At 37.4% G+C, this 16,383-nt stretch overlaps 1 non-coding gene across 1 annotated transcript; it reads left to right on the plus strand.

Annotated features, from left to right (window-relative positions):
• The first annotated feature begins 15,971 nt into the window (after nt 1-15,971).
• On the plus strand, nt 15,972-16,043 carry Trnaa-ugc (transfer RNA alanine (anticodon UGC)). The gene has a single exon. It is a non-coding gene; the product is annotated as a tRNA-Ala (tRNA).
• Nucleotides 16,044-16,383: the final 340 nt, after the last annotated feature.

Here is a 16,383-nt window from a genome sequence, read left to right on the forward strand (position 1 = left end):
GTCAGAGGACAAAGTGACATACTCTCTTATTATGTGCAAGAGTGATGATTTAACATAGAATATACTAGAGATAAATGCAAACCCTCCCCCTTTTTATTATTATATGTATATTTATGTAAATAAATATCCTTTATTTTAACTTTTGTATCTATCTTTCATTGCTTTGTCTCGTTGCGTGTCTGCTCCCGATTCATATGCTGATAAGTGGGGTGTGATAGCATTAAAAATAATCATCCCCTAGACATAAAACGTGCCAAACACACGTCACATTTCCCCACCTGTCACACAGCTACACAAGTAAATATCACACTAGTACTGCTAGGACTGTAGGACGTAACCACTGCCTGCTACACAAGTAAATATCACACCAGTACTGATAGGACTATAGGACGTAACCACTGCCTGCTACACAAGTAAATATCACACCAGTACTCCGGGTTCAAGAACATCTTGATGAGCTCCTCTCCAGCCAATAAGACAAATTTAGTGTGTGACAAAAAATGTGTAAACTAAATGTAAAGACATTCCACTGTAAAGATCGTACCTTTTTCTTAAAAAAAAAGTAATTATGTCATAATGTTTGATTCAGTTAGGACTGCATATAAGTAATAGTGTCTTAAAATTCAATGTTTGTACAACTTCTTAACAGAGTTAAACTACTTAAAAGTGTTTCAAATAAATAAACAAATGTTCTTCCTAAGTTCTAATGTGGGCTTGAGGCATGGGCGTAATGAGCTCTTTCGCGCCTTGGTTGCTACGCCACTGCCCCCTGCTTAACTTATATTGCATTTTTGCAAATTCATCAACTCCAGTTTTTTTAAACTAATTTCTAACTGTAGTGAGTGTAAGAATGAAAAATAGAGATTCATCTTTTTTTATTCATAAAATTCAAATTTAAACCAATTAAAATAACAATTAATAATTTTTTTAATGGAATCACCAAAACACATTGGAAATGTTGTCTGTTTTGCAGGTCTATTATCCGTTGCTATGGATATTATGATTCATATAGGAATTTGTTGTTCTATGATGTAATCATCAAACATTAAAAATTAATTAATCAATTAATTAATTTGCCTTATGTGTTATTGTAAAATTTTTGGCAAAGCGCAGTTTCTCGTGTATTTCTTGATCTTTCACGTGTGGCTCAAATATTGGATATACAGAACTGTTTTCACTAACAGGAGAAGGGACGAAGGGGTGAGCTACTGGCACCTAAGCCAGTAACTTTGAGCAGGAAGGGCTCATTAGCTTTGACTTGCTGCCCACCTAGCAGAAGGAAAACTGAATTCAAACCTCTGCTGCGTGCAGCTTTACCCAAACACTGGAAACGTTTCGTGGGTCAACCCTGTTAAAAATAAGGAGCCGGCGACCCTTAACCAGTTTGAAGCACACAGCATTACATTCTGTCAGAGCCTGTGACACCGCTGATCCAAAACACCGAATGTATGTCGTTTACAAAGAATTACATAAGAAGCCTTTAATTTTATAACACATGCCACCAATGTGCCATTGATTTGTATTGTTGCTTAAAGAAATTGTTTTCATAATATCAGATGTAGGTTTGTGTAAAACAGTTTTTAAAACTACAACGGCTGATAAAGTCAATGTTTTACCTATGGTGTTTTCCGGTTTTAGCTATAAGTAAAGAGATATTGTAAGTCGCCTACAAACCATCATCTTCTCTATATGATGTCGAAGAAGGATTTTGTGGGTCTAATCTGAACTTTATCTTTGAGTGTTCGAATGTTTTTCAAACCATTATCTATTTTGTCAGGGTGGCATCGTCTCAAACGATCCTCCAGCGTAATTGGTTTCATATCGTCATAAAGCCGCTTATTTGACAAGGAAAGAATGAATCCCAATTTTAAATAATCAACGCTGTTTAACATTAGTTACATGTAGACAAAATTAAACTAGTGAAATAAGTATTGAAATTGCTACAATTTTTTCGTTTGAATAGCATGATACATATTTAGAGGATTAACTAAGGTACAAATCATAGATTAGTTTAGTAAATAATTACATTAGTGGGATGTGAAAATTAAAGTCGCAACATGATTAAATGAAATTTATTATCGTAGACCCCCGTAGACATCTCATGGACCCCACTAGCGGATCCAGAACCTTGGAGTGGGGGGGGCGATTTTTTTCCAAACCCTAACCCTAACGCCCAGTAAACCCTAACCCTACGCATAAACGTGCATACAGTGCGCGCTCGAGCACACACACACACACACATATATATGTATATATATATATATATATATATATATATAAATATGAGAATAAAAAAAGCAGCATTTCTCAACCTTCGGCGAAAAACAAAACAACTGGGGCAGCGCTATAAGGTTCTCTGGTGAAGTTCGGGGCGAAGCCCCGACGCCATAAGTGTTTTCTTGCTTTTTTCACTGCAGAAACGCATTCTCCTGACAAGTACAGCTCATTATTCATCAATGGAGTTCGGGGCGAAGCCCCGACGCCAAAAGCGTTTTCTTGCTTTTTTCACTGCAGAAACACATTCTCCTGACAAGTACAGCTCATTATTCATCAATGGAGTATGGGGCGAAGCCCCGACGCCAAAAGCGTTTTCTTGCATTCTTCCTTGCAGAAACGCATTCTCCTGACATCTACAACTCATTACCCATAAATGAAGTTCGGGGCGAAGCCCCGACGCCAAAAGCGTTTTCTTGCATTCTTCTCTGCAGAAACGCATTCTCCTGACCTGAAGCTCATTATTCATACTATTAAAAACGACCTTTCGAATAATGTTGTACTTGAAAAATATTCTAATATGAATTTATAGTCCCTGAATACATTGCAAATAAAACCGATTTGTTCCTTGAAAAGATAGGATACCCCACGTATTTATATTTTTGCTTTGAGGATCGCCGCCGAAAAAAAACTTATTCGATAAATAGTATTCAAGAAGACTCTAGTATAAATTGTGAGTTATAGTCCCAAATTTATTTAGCTAGAAAAATAGATTGAGTAAAGGTTGGGAAAAGGCGACTATGAAAACGTTATTTGAGTTTAGAACTCATCTCAATCGTTACTCTTATACTGAAAAATTTCGTTTGAATTCTAACTTTTCCAATGCAAAGTCTTTCTTGAAATACTTATGATAACTTCATGTGAAATTACAAAAACTCTGTCTGGAAATGGGAATGGCGGTAGAGTGAAAACGATTGATCCTCGCTCCTTTACTAATTTCTAAATTAAAGATTGCATTTGGCATTAAAGAATATGGGTGGGGCGACTCGATATAAGAATTTAATTTATAGTTTATATAAATTATATTAGTGACAAATTTTGTAATTTCTTAACTATAATACAAAAAGAAAAAGTATTGATTTGTCCGATGGGGGAAATGCGATTGCATGTATCGCCCCTCCCACCTAGTACAACCCTTTTTCATTTAAATTTAGGCTACTAATGATACAATTTGAGATTAGAGTGTGGTACGACATATTTACAATGGGTCACATATCAATACGTAGTTTATATTATATAGATATTCAACTAATTTTATTCACAAACTATGATTCTCCACAAAAATAGGACCGCCCCCACCCAGCACTCAGAGAGCTAGAGTGGGGAGGGCAGTACATGCAATAGCCCCCCCCCCTCCTCACCCCACCGAATCGGCCAAAATACCAGAAAGGGAGCGACATAATATAAAATTGATATATTAATTCAACTAATTTTGTTCACAAACTATGATTTCTCCATAAAAACGGACCGCCCCCCCACTCAAAGGGTTTAGGTGGGAAGGGCAAAAGAGGTATTCATCCCCCCCCCCCCCCCCACCAATCGGCAAACAGGGAACGACATAATATAAAGATCGGTTAAAATATCAATAACAAGTCACAAGGATATAGATATTTAATTGATTTGTTAGCAGGCTTTGATTTCTACCAATAAATTGGACCGCCCCCCCCCCACTCGAAAGTGTAGGGGGGGCGGAATTTATACCATCGCCCCCTCCCGACTCCACCAAATCGGCCAACATACTAGAGGGTGGGGCGAAATAATCTAAAAATATGTTGAAATATAAATAATTAGTATATATTTTTAACATAAGTAATAAATTCGTATACAAATTGTGTGAATCCTATAATAAAGTTCGTCCGCCCCCCCCCATTGGGGGGGGGTCGGCCGAGTGGGGGGGGGGCGATCGCCCCTACCGCCCCCCCCCTGGATCCGCCAGTGATAGACCCCCAATTTATTTTTTCACTTTCGTAGACCCCTTGGAAGTCTTTGTAGACCCCTGGGGGTCTATATTGACCACTTTGGGAATCACTGATCTAGAGTAATATAATATAGATCTAGAGTAACCTAATATAGATCTAGAGTAACCTAATATAGATCTAGAGTAATATAATATAGATCTAGAGTAATCTAATATAGATCTAGAGTAACCTAATATAGATCTAGAGTAATCTAATATAGATCTAGAGTAACCTAATATAGATCTAGAGTAAATTGATATAGAATATGTAGAGATAAAGTAAATCTAGCGAGGATCTGGAGCTTGTAGTGAGAAGATTAAGAACAGATTTAGACTTTACAATGGATATTTATGTTTGAATAGATTGGTGATTGATTAAAAACAAGAAATATATTTTAAAATTCTTAAAAAAAAAACAACAAAGTTTATCTAAGCGGGAAGAACTCCACAAGTCAATACTGTAATATTTAATTCCCCTTTTCGATACAAAACAAAATTAAATAGTTATGACTATTTAATTAATTTGTTTATTGGTCCATGTTTTTTTAGGAACAATCACAATGGATAATTGAGCCAAATCTGCTGCTTGATCCGATCTTGGGAAGTGGGAGAAATAACGTGTTCTAACTTTATACCAGACAGAAAGAGTTAATTTAAAAGAAAAAATACAAGATGAAAATCGGAGGTAATATCAAACTTGATACGTGGTCGAGAGGCCAAGTGCGCTTGAGCCAGGCAACCTAGAAGGGGGCTCGAGGTTCGACACCCGACTCGGACAGAGTTGTGTTTACTGAGCGCCTAAAGGCAGCACGGAAAACCACTCCTAGATACCCCCCCCCCCCACTAGTCCACAAATAAGATTGGACCAAAGCGCTCTGAGCATTATAAGCATGAAAGTAGCGCTATATAAAAGATATAAAAATAAAAATACGTGGGTCCTTTTTTGTGTTACACGCTGACCACATTTTCATATTCGACCAACTGGAAACCAAGACCACAATTTGTCCAAAAGTTAGTTCTCCTCTCCTTCTCTGTTCCTATCGCCAAGCTCCACCGCTAGATCTTATGCTCGTGTAGCCAAACATAGAGATGGGGGCGGGGGGGGGGCTGTGGGGGACTGTAATAGACAAGTTTGTTCTGGGGACGACGACACTAAGCGATGCCAGGCCCAAACCACAAGGAGTAACAACAACTCCGCGCTCAGGGGCCGTAACTGTTGCTCTGGATCCCCTGGCATGCCTGGGTAAAGCCGCAAGTGTTGGTGTTCGATTCTATTACTGCCGATCTCCACCCGCCACCCCACCCCCCTTAACCACCTCACCCACTGCCGTGTTTGTCGTGAGACGCCCAAACTTAGTTGATAAACACGCATGTCAGATCTCGGGGTGGGGGAGGGGGAAGTGGGAGAAAGAACAAATGACTGGGTTGACACTGCACCGGTCAGTTCTTCAGTTAGTTAGTTCCTACTGTTACAGTACACACAAAGAGACATTCAGTAGTTGACTTCAATACGTTTGTTACTTAACAATAGTGACCACCACAACAAGTTGACATTGTTGACATTCCCATTGATCTGGTCCACAAACAAAAATAAACAATTCAGAAGTAGATCGCAGAAGTCCAGTTAAATGGAAAACTAACCTAAGGATATTTCTGTTCAATAAATTCATTATCAATACATTTTACACACCATCAATATTTTGAATTAATTTTCAATGGAAGTAATTTTATCAAATAATTTTTTAGAGATGCAAAGTTTTAAAAAAAGGCATCACCCTAGACGGACGGACAGACAGACAGACAGACAGACAGACAGACAGACAGACAGACAGATAGATAGATAGATAGATAGATAGATAGATAGATAGATAGATAGATAGATAGATAGATAGATAGATAGATAGATAGATAGACAATTGATAATAGAGTGTGTGTCCTAAACAAAATATAGTCAACTAATTAATCATTAATTTAACTAATTCAAGATAAGATAAAAATATTTGTATTGGTCCAAATAAATGGAAATTCTGTTTGGCTGCAGTTGCTGACCCTAGCGTTACTAATATAACAATAACAATAAAGATGCTAACACAACAATATAACAATAACAATAAATATGCTAACACAACAAAATAAAAAAAAAAAAAAAAAAAACACAGGCATACACACTAGAGCTCCTGTACGCTTCTTGGTGACGACAAATGACCTTAAAAGAAAGTAGAATAAAGGAGTTTTAAACATTCATGGCCTTCATGTAGAGGAGACGACCACCTCTTCAAAATCTGATGTAACTCTCTGGTTTAATGGATGAAAACGGTCTTAGTATAGTATTCTAAGAAAGTCTAAAAGGTCCATAGATCTGTCTTCTACTTTAATCGACTTGCTCGTTTCAGGCGTTACTCCAGAGATGAAGATGATTACATTCTGTCGCAAACGTCTCGCAGGGCAGAGGGTAGGGTTTGAAACCGCGCACAGGATTCCAGACCAACTGCTTACTTGACCAGCACAATGGCATGCAGCAAAGTATAACAAAAATCCTTTAAAAAAAAAAAGCAAAGGTTATTTAAGGGGATGAAACCCTACATATTTAGCCGTATCTGTAAATACTGAAGGATTGATTTCCCTTGTTTGTAACAAACAAAATAAGTTAATTACCAGTAATCAATTTACTAAATGGTTAATTTTGTTTTTATTGATTCATGTCTTGTCTATTGCCAATGAATAATTGTGCAAAGTTTTAACTTGATCCGTAAATGGATATGGGAGAAATAACGTGTACAAACTTTTTACTAGACAGACAGACAGAGTTAGTCGACATAAGCTTTTTAAAAAATGTTGGTGCCGATGTATTCAATGATACGCCCATGGAAATTTCACCTGCCCAGAATTACTAATGTTTTACATGAAATATGGCATGAAAGTTTACCGTGAAGGGAGACAAGAGGAGAACTCCCAGTGAGCGTGGTTTGAATCTCTGTTTGCGTGTTTGTTTGAAAGGGATAATGAAATATTCTAGCGACAGAGGCGGGGCGGTGGAAGGTGGGTGAGAGATTAACTCGGAGAGATCTGGAAAGATCTTTTGAGGGAAAACTTTTGAAACGAGGAGACAAACACTGGTAGAATAACAAGGAGGTCCGTCGGCTTGACTTTTTCAGCCTTCCAAACAGACACATCTACGCTTTCCACTTAGTTTGCGAGCTGAACGCTTTCTGAAAGAAAAACAAACTCGGTGTTTCCAGCTATTCACAAGTGTCAACTTGTGCTAGGGACACACACGGTAAATGTGAACTGTGTCCCCCATGTTCAATCTCCAAGTTTTCAATATTTAAAAAAAAAAAAGTTAAAAAAATATTTTTTTTTACTTCATTTGTTTGTTTCGTTCCGCTCAAAGTTTGACTTTTAAAAGAAACCTTGTTTGTATTCATAAGTTACAGTTTCAAGTTTGTACCTTTTTCAATGTTTGTATTACGCGTTTGGGGAAGAACAAAAATGTGTATGTTTGGAAGTGAGTGTCACTGTTTTTATTAGAAGTTCGGGTGGGCCACGCTCTTCAGGAGATTAGGGCATGGAGGCTGGGGGGATGGCGGCGGTGACCATTGTCATGATCAAGTGCGCAGGTCAGGAAGTAAGTATCGTAAGAGAAGACAACTTTGGGACTGCAGTCAAAAGTGAGACAAGACGTTGCTGTATTTAGTGCACAAAATGTGAGGGAAAAAGAAAAACACAGATCTAGAGAAAAATACTCAGCGCCAAGCGACGTTTAGAGGACTTTGGCCACTTTTCAAATTTGAATCTCTTTAGCTTCCAGTTCTTTGGGAAAATCACAGAAAAAGAAAAAAAAACAACTAACGAAAAAAACAACAACACAGCCTATGGGCCAGCCTTAGGCATAGGCAAACTAGCCAGGCGCCTAAGGGCTCCGATTTGAGGGGGCTTCGCAAAGGTCTACTTAGATCTACTTGTGAGACTACATATGTTAGAAGACCCTGGTTTCTTCATTTTGGTGAAATATCGATACGTTATTTCTAGTCTGGTGATTATGAGTCGCCCATGAAACATATTAGTTCTGTCGGCGCTACAGGATTTAACTTATTTGTTGATATAAATATAGATACAGGGCGGTTTATAATTCATTGCGTATTTTTTTTTCTTTATTTTTTTTTTACACTTCATTTGGGACCACACTATTCATTTCACATAGGGCCTCCAATTATCTAAGTCCGGCACTGCAAGAAGAATAAGAAAAGTGTAGGAATTTCTAAACAGTTTTTTTTTGGGGTAAGGGGGACTTATTTTACTCAGGTCATTTTTTTAATTGATTTTATGCGAGGAAAGAAAAAGCTCGTTTTCTAATAGACCAAATTATTTTGTTATGTTTTGACAGGGCTTTAAAAGGGGCATTACCTTATACCAAACACTTCAGTCAATTACAATTTCTTTCCCTTGTTCGAGATACCAAAGATAATAATTTATTAATAGTTAATTAACTAATTGGTTAATTTAAAAAAAATAGATTCTTGTGTTGTCAGGTAAAAGAAATAATTGTGCAAAAATTTTAGTTTGATCCGAGATTGGGTGTGGGAGAAATTAACGTGTACAAACTTTTTACCTGACAGACAGACAGAAAGAGTGAGTTGATATAAGCTTTGTAAAAATGTCAGTTTTAGTTGAACGTTTTCGGATGCATTAAACGCGAAACACAAGAAGAAGCTAAGCCTCTACTTTGACTGTTCCATGAAACACACAGCACTCTCTGGGATTTGGTCAATGTCACCTTGACTGTTATCTCGAGCACTGAGCTCCTAATGCACCAAGTTTAGGTAACACCGGACAAAGTAGCTTCCAAATTGACACAATTTTGCATTAAAAGATAAGCTTCCTCTGTCCAAGATTTGAAAAGGTAACTGTGACTGTGTGCTTTCAAGGTGCAACCTTGTGAGATAACAAACCTGAAGAAAAGGAAGAAAAAAAGGTTGGATCGGCAAGTTAACAGCTGTGGATTAAATGATACATTCAGTATCATTATTTAGATTATATTGCATTAATAATGAAAACAACTCGCGGGTTGGGTTACGCGGATTTGCTTAGACTTGATTTAAAGAATTGTTCACTAAAATCTTTTAAGTGGCCGAGAAAAGGGAATATGATTTCTGGACAATCCTTAGTGCTGAGGAAAGGGAAAATGATTTCTGGACAATCCTTGGTGCCGAGTAAAGGGAACATGATTTCTGGACAATCCTTGGTGCCGAGGAAAGGGAACATGATTTCTGGACAATCCTTGGTGCCGAGAAAAGGGAACATGATTTCTGGACAATCCTTGGTGCCGAGGAAAGGGAACATGATTTCTGGACAATCCTTGGTGCCGAGAAAAGGGAAAATGATTTCTGGACAATCATTGGTGCCGAAGAAAGGGAACATGATTTCTGCACAATCCTTGGTGCCGAGGAAAAGGAGAGTAGCCTTTGGACGATTCTTAACTTTAAGAAATGCGAAAGTTTCACTTCTTATGTAACCACACATATATACAATACTAATATGTAACCACACATTTATACAATACTAATATGTAACCACACATATATACAATACTAATATGTAACCACACATATAGACATTACTAATATGTAACCACACATTTATACAATACTAATATGTAACCACACATATATACAGTACTAATATGTAACCACACATATATACAATACTAATATGTAACCACACATATATACAATACTAAAATGTAACCACACATTTATACAATACTAATATGTAACCACACATATATACAATACTAATATGTAACCACACATATAGACAGTACTAATATGTAACCACACATATATACAATACTAAAATGTAACCACACATTTATACAATACTAATATGTAACCACACATATATACAATACTAATATGTAACCACACATATAGACAGTACTAATGTGTAATCACACATTTAAACAATACTAATATGTAACCACACATTTATACAATACTAATATGTAACCACACATATATACAATACTAATATGTAACCACACATATAGACAGTACTAATATGTAACCACACATATATACAATACTAATATGTAACCACACATATATACAATACTAATATGTAACCACATGTATATACAATACTAATATGTAACCACATATATACAATACTAATATGTAACCACACATAAATACAATACTAATATGTAACCACTCATATATACCATACCAATATGTAACCACGCATATATACAGTACTAATATGTAACCACATATATATACAATACTAATATGTAACCACACATAAATACAATACTAATATGTAACCACGCATATATACCATACTAATATGTAACCACGCATATATACAGTACTAATATGTAACCACAAATATATTCAATACTAATATGTAACCACACATATATACAATACTAATATGTAACCACACATATATACAATACTAATATGTAACCACACATATAGACAGTACTAATATGTAACCACACATATATACAATACTAATATGTAACCACACATAAATACAATACTAATATGTAACCACGCATATATACAATACTAATATGTAACCACACATATATACAATACTAATATGTAACCACACATAAATACAATACTAATATGTAACCACGCATATATACAATACTAATATGTAACCAGACATATATACAGTACTAATATGTAACCACACATATATACAATACTAATGTTTTGTAAAATGTTTTACATGTTTCGGATGTTCCTTCAGAGCTGAAGATAGTTTACTTCCTAGTCCAAACCTCCCGCAGGACGACGGGGGATGGCAGCGGGCAGGGTTTGAACCCTCGACCGTCGATAAATCCGAACGACAGTCCAGCGCGCTAACCGCACGACCAGGCAGCCATTATATACAATACTAATATGCAACCACACATATATACAATACTAATATGTAACCAGACATATATATAATACTAATATGTAACCAGACATATATACAATACTAATATGTAACCACACATATATACAATACTAATATGTAACCACACATATATACAATACTAATATGTAACCACACATATATACAATACTAATATGTTACCACACATATAGACAGTACTAATATGTAACCACACATTTATACAATACTAATATGTTACCACACATATAGACAGTACTAATATGTTACCACACATATAGACAGTACTAATATGTTACCACACATATAGACAGTACTAATATGTTACCACACATATAGACAGTACTAATATGTTACCACACATATAGACAGTACTAATATGTAACCACACATATAGACAGTACTAATATGTAACCACACATATAGACAGTACTAATATGTAACCACACATATATACAATACTACGTTCTCTCATAGAACACATTTCTAAACTCTGACGGTTCTAACAATGAGACCTCCCCCCCTGACATATATCAAAGGATAAAGAATAGACTTATGTAAGTAAGAAGACAGACATAATGTAATGTGTGTGAATAACAAATTTACTGAAATGATTTTAGTTTACAGACTAGTTAATGTTTTAAAATTAGTTTACCATTTTAATTTACAGTTTAAAAATAAATAGAAAAAAAGAACAAGTTTGTGCACATTAACTGAAACGTATTATTATCTCCCATGGGCGTAGCCAGGAATTTTTTTCGGGGAGGGTTTTTTTTTTGGGGGGGGGGATTCCGCCCCCCCTCCCGCGGAAAAAAATTATATATATATATATATATATATATATATATATATATATATATATATATATATATATATATATATGTGTGTGTGTATGTGTACATAATTAATCTTTATTACATTCTGACCCTTTCGGAAGACGTTTATTGTTTATTGTAGACTCCCCGCCCTTGCTAACAAGGGGGTCTGGGGGAGTTCGCTGCGCTCCCCCAGCGCGGGGCGAAGCCCTGCCGCCGAGCACTATTTCTGGTATTGAAAGCCAACAAAATGCATATTCTGAGGTATCTACAGTGCATTATCTTGCTATTAGTTTTATTTCAAAAACCTAATGTGCTATTCTTACTGACTTAGACCCTCTCGCGCCGTTCGGCGCATTTTCCGGCAAGCTGTTTCCGCAACTCTTATTTTGCGTGATTCATTTTGTGTGAGAACATGTCCAGCAAAACCTCATGCGACGCTCTATCACAACCTTACTAAGGATTCGACTCCCAGTTCGGCATAGGATTTCTTTGATTTAGACCCGATCTCTATGACTTCTAAAATCTGTCTTAGCCAACTTTGTTGAGATACATTTAATGATTTTCAATTTCGGCAGAAGACTATTCACACTTTATTAATGGAGCCCAAGCCACTGGTAGAAATTTGTAACCTTTCTTGACTACGCTCTTGGAATTACATGCCTGTATTTCGCTTTAGATTTTATATCGAAAAGGAAAGTTTTTTCGTCAAATCATCTGTTGAGGGGTTTTAAACTAAAAAATCTCTGGAGTTTTTTTGTTTTGTTTTTAATTCAAAACCCCATTTAGCTACGATTAAAGAATATGGTCACTATAGTTTGTTTTAAAATAATATTGAAGAGAGAGGTTTTCAACTCTAAACGCTCTGCATGGGAATTTTTAACTCAAAACCTTCTGAGGGGTTTTAAACTTTAAAGAAAAAAACATCTGGAGGAGGGGGATTTACACTCAAAACCCCTTTGGCTACGCTCATAGATTTTATAGTGTGTAATTTGCTTTTTTTTTTATATTGAAGAGGTACTTTTTAGCTTCAAACCCCAGCTGGAGGGGGAGGGGGTTTAAACTCAAAACCCCTTTGGCTACGCTCATAGAATTTTGAATGTGTAATTTGCTTTTTTTATTTTGAAGATGGGGTTTATCGTAAATTTTGGAGGGGGTTTTAAAATCAAAATCTTCCTCAACTGTGCTGTTGGAATTTGGGGATTGTTGTTTGCATTTTTTTCTTGAACCCCAAGAACCCCCCCCCCTGGCTATGCCCATGTTATCTTCCCTTAAAAAGTTTTTTTTTTATTGCACAATGATATAATGTAATATAAACTGCACCCAAAACACTCCCAGTTACGCCAATGCTTTTGTTACAAACCATTCTTCCTGATTTACTTCTGAATTACACGGACACTAAGTTTTTGTTTTTTTTTTAAATATTTACTATGAAACGGTGGGCAACACTTAAACAAGGGGAAACATTGAAACAATGGGCATCAATGAAACAGTGGGCATCAATGAAACAGTGGGCAGTAATGAAACAGTGGTCAGCAATGAAACAGTAGGCAGTAATGAAACAGTGGGCAATAATGAAACAGTGGGCAGCAATGAAACAGTGGGCAACAATGCAACAATGGACAGTAAAGAAAAAGTGAGCAACAATGAAACAGTGGGCAGTAATGAAACAATGGGCATCAATGAAACAGTGGGCAGCAATAAAACAGTGGGCAACACTGATACAGTGGGCAGTAATGAAACAATGGGCGGTAATGAAACAGTGGGCAGCACTAAAACAGTGGGCAACAATGAAACAGTGGGCAACAATGAAACAGTGGGCAGCAATAAAACAGTGGGCAACAATGAAACAGTTGGCATCGATGAAACAGTTGGCATCAATAAAACATTGGGCATCAATGAAACAGTGGGTAGTAATGAAACAGAGGGCAGTAATGAAACAGTGGGCAACAATGAAACAGTGGACAACAATGAATTAGTGGGCAACAATGCAACAGTGGACAGTAATGAAAAAAGTGAGCAACAAATAAACAGTGGGCAGCAATGAAACAGTGAGCAACAAATAAACAGTGGGCAGCAATGAAACAGTGGGCAACAATGAAACAGTGGCATAAATGAAACAGTGAGCATCAATAAAACAGTGGGCAGCAATGAAACAGTGGGCAGCAATGACACAGTGGGCGACAATAAGTGTCCTGATTTCAATTCAAGTTTTCCTGAAAGCTTTTGTTGATGGTAATTGTGCACATCCAGTGACACACTCTGCGTGCTAAAGCCGAGCAATCAGTTATTATTCTCCCACAAAATTCTTTTGTCCACCTTTTTCCGATGCCCACATATCGTCTATGCGAAGGAGGAGAGGAGGGCGTAGTGGTCAAACATTGGCGCCCCATGTGTCTTTCCTTTACCATAACGGGGCGATCGGATTTCAACAATATTACGGCTCATCAAGAACAACACATACAATGATTATTTGGCCCTAGCCACCCCCTCCCCATCCCAAATCCTTAGGGGCTGACCATTGACCACTAGTCTGACCTGCACCGGTCCTGTGTTGGGCCACTTGCTTGACCCCTCCCGTCCGTCGAAAAAGAGAGGTGGTCAGCTTATCCCGTTGATGTCCGACTTATGAGGGGTCCATTATGCCTTCACGAGCGTACGGCTCGTCTGTGATTTACCCAGTCTCCTTGAATCGACTTGCAGGGAGTCACTTTCGTGACCTCGAAAAGGTCAAAGGTTGCAGCGCTCGCCCATTTCCGTGACTCGTAATATAGGGACCACACCTGTCGATTCATTGAGGTAGATTTTCTTTTTTTACGCAAGGGCAATGTGGGAGGAAGGGGAACCCACTCGTGCCGTTTCATCTTTGTCAGATGAGTTGCTTCCCATTGTGTTGAATATCATCCTGTCTCGTCTTTTCCCTGCCCAACAAGCAAACGTGGAATATTTGCTCAAGAATTATCTGCTCTTGGTACAGTGGCGCTGAAATGGGTGGTCTGCCCGTTGTTCTGTATTGAATCATCACGCTACTGGAGCAGCGCAAAAAGAGGGGGGGGGAGGTGAGGTAAGGGGGGGTATAGGAGGGACTAAAATCAAAACAAAATATGAGAGAGGGGGGCAGGTCATACGAGCCTTTAACTATTCTGTTGAACATAATCAAAATTAAAAATCAAATAAGGTTTAAGCTCTTGTACCTAAGTGACGTCACAACCCACTCGTTGTAGGAGAGCAAATCAAAAATACAAACAGCCTCATTTATATCTTCTTTCTGTGTCTCTCTCTGTCTGTCTCTCTGTCTCTCTCTCTGTCTCTGTTTTGAGGCTAAACAAACGGAAAATGATAGCCACAGCAAAGCCAACCAACCTACTGCTGCTTACCGGGCAGTCTTGAATCAGCACATCGCTTATTGTCCAGGAATTCCTCGGCATTTCGAGAAGTGGCCGGCCAAAGTAGAATAAACACTTGATTACATCGGGTATTGGCCACACGTATCGGCCACACGTATCGACCTTTTCGCGAAATGACCGGCCAGTTCGCGATCTGACCACACTTTGGGTTTTGTCCGTAACATATATATATCTTTGTGCGTTTATTTGTTTGTGAGTGTGCATTGGGAAAAAAATTCATCTCCCTAACCATCCTTCTCCTAAAACAAATCCTGGCTACGCCCATGGTTTGGTTTATTTTTCCTCTCAAGAACAACCTATCCTTAAAGTTTACCCAAACGATCTGATTCCACTGTCAACTTTAAACGTAACTGACATGAAAAAATGCGTATTTAATTTAATAATAAAAATATTAATAATAGACCCTACCCTTTTCACCAAAGAGACGCCGACACTGGTAAAACTAAAAAGTTAGGCCTCTATTCGTACCGCTGCTAATGGGGTCCTAATGTTAGTGCATGACGAATCTTAATTAGATACATATAGCCTTCAATTTATGTCTTTAGTGGATTCAACCAAGATGTCATACTTCAGATATACATTTTTATCTGCCATAATTTAACAACTGGGGATGTAGCTCAGTGGTAGAGCGTCCGCTTTGCATGTGAAAGGCCCCGGATTCGATCCCCGGCATCTCCATTTATTTTGAAGTTCTATTTTTATTTATTTATAATTTCTTTTTAACTTCACAAATGTATTTTTCATCAACCTACTTATAGATTTGGGTTAATTAAACTTGAAATCAATTCTGATATGAATAATCAGTTGTTCAATGTCTACGCAAGCGTTATCAACGAGAGGCCAAGCTTGTAAAAAAAAGGTAAACATAAAATGAATACGCACTCTCAACACTTCAGACTCAAATGAACGAATAACAGATAGTTTTTTTGTTTTGGTTTTAATTAATGCCATTACGTGATTAAATACAAGTAGATCTATTTGTTTTGCAGCCCACCAGGTAGGATAAATAAAAGTGAGG

The sequence above is a fragment of the Biomphalaria glabrata genome, chromosome 7 (assembly GCF_947242115.1).
Source record: "Biomphalaria glabrata chromosome 7, xgBioGlab47.1, whole genome shotgun sequence".
Taxonomy (NCBI): Eukaryota; Metazoa; Mollusca; class Gastropoda; family Planorbidae; genus Biomphalaria; species Biomphalaria glabrata.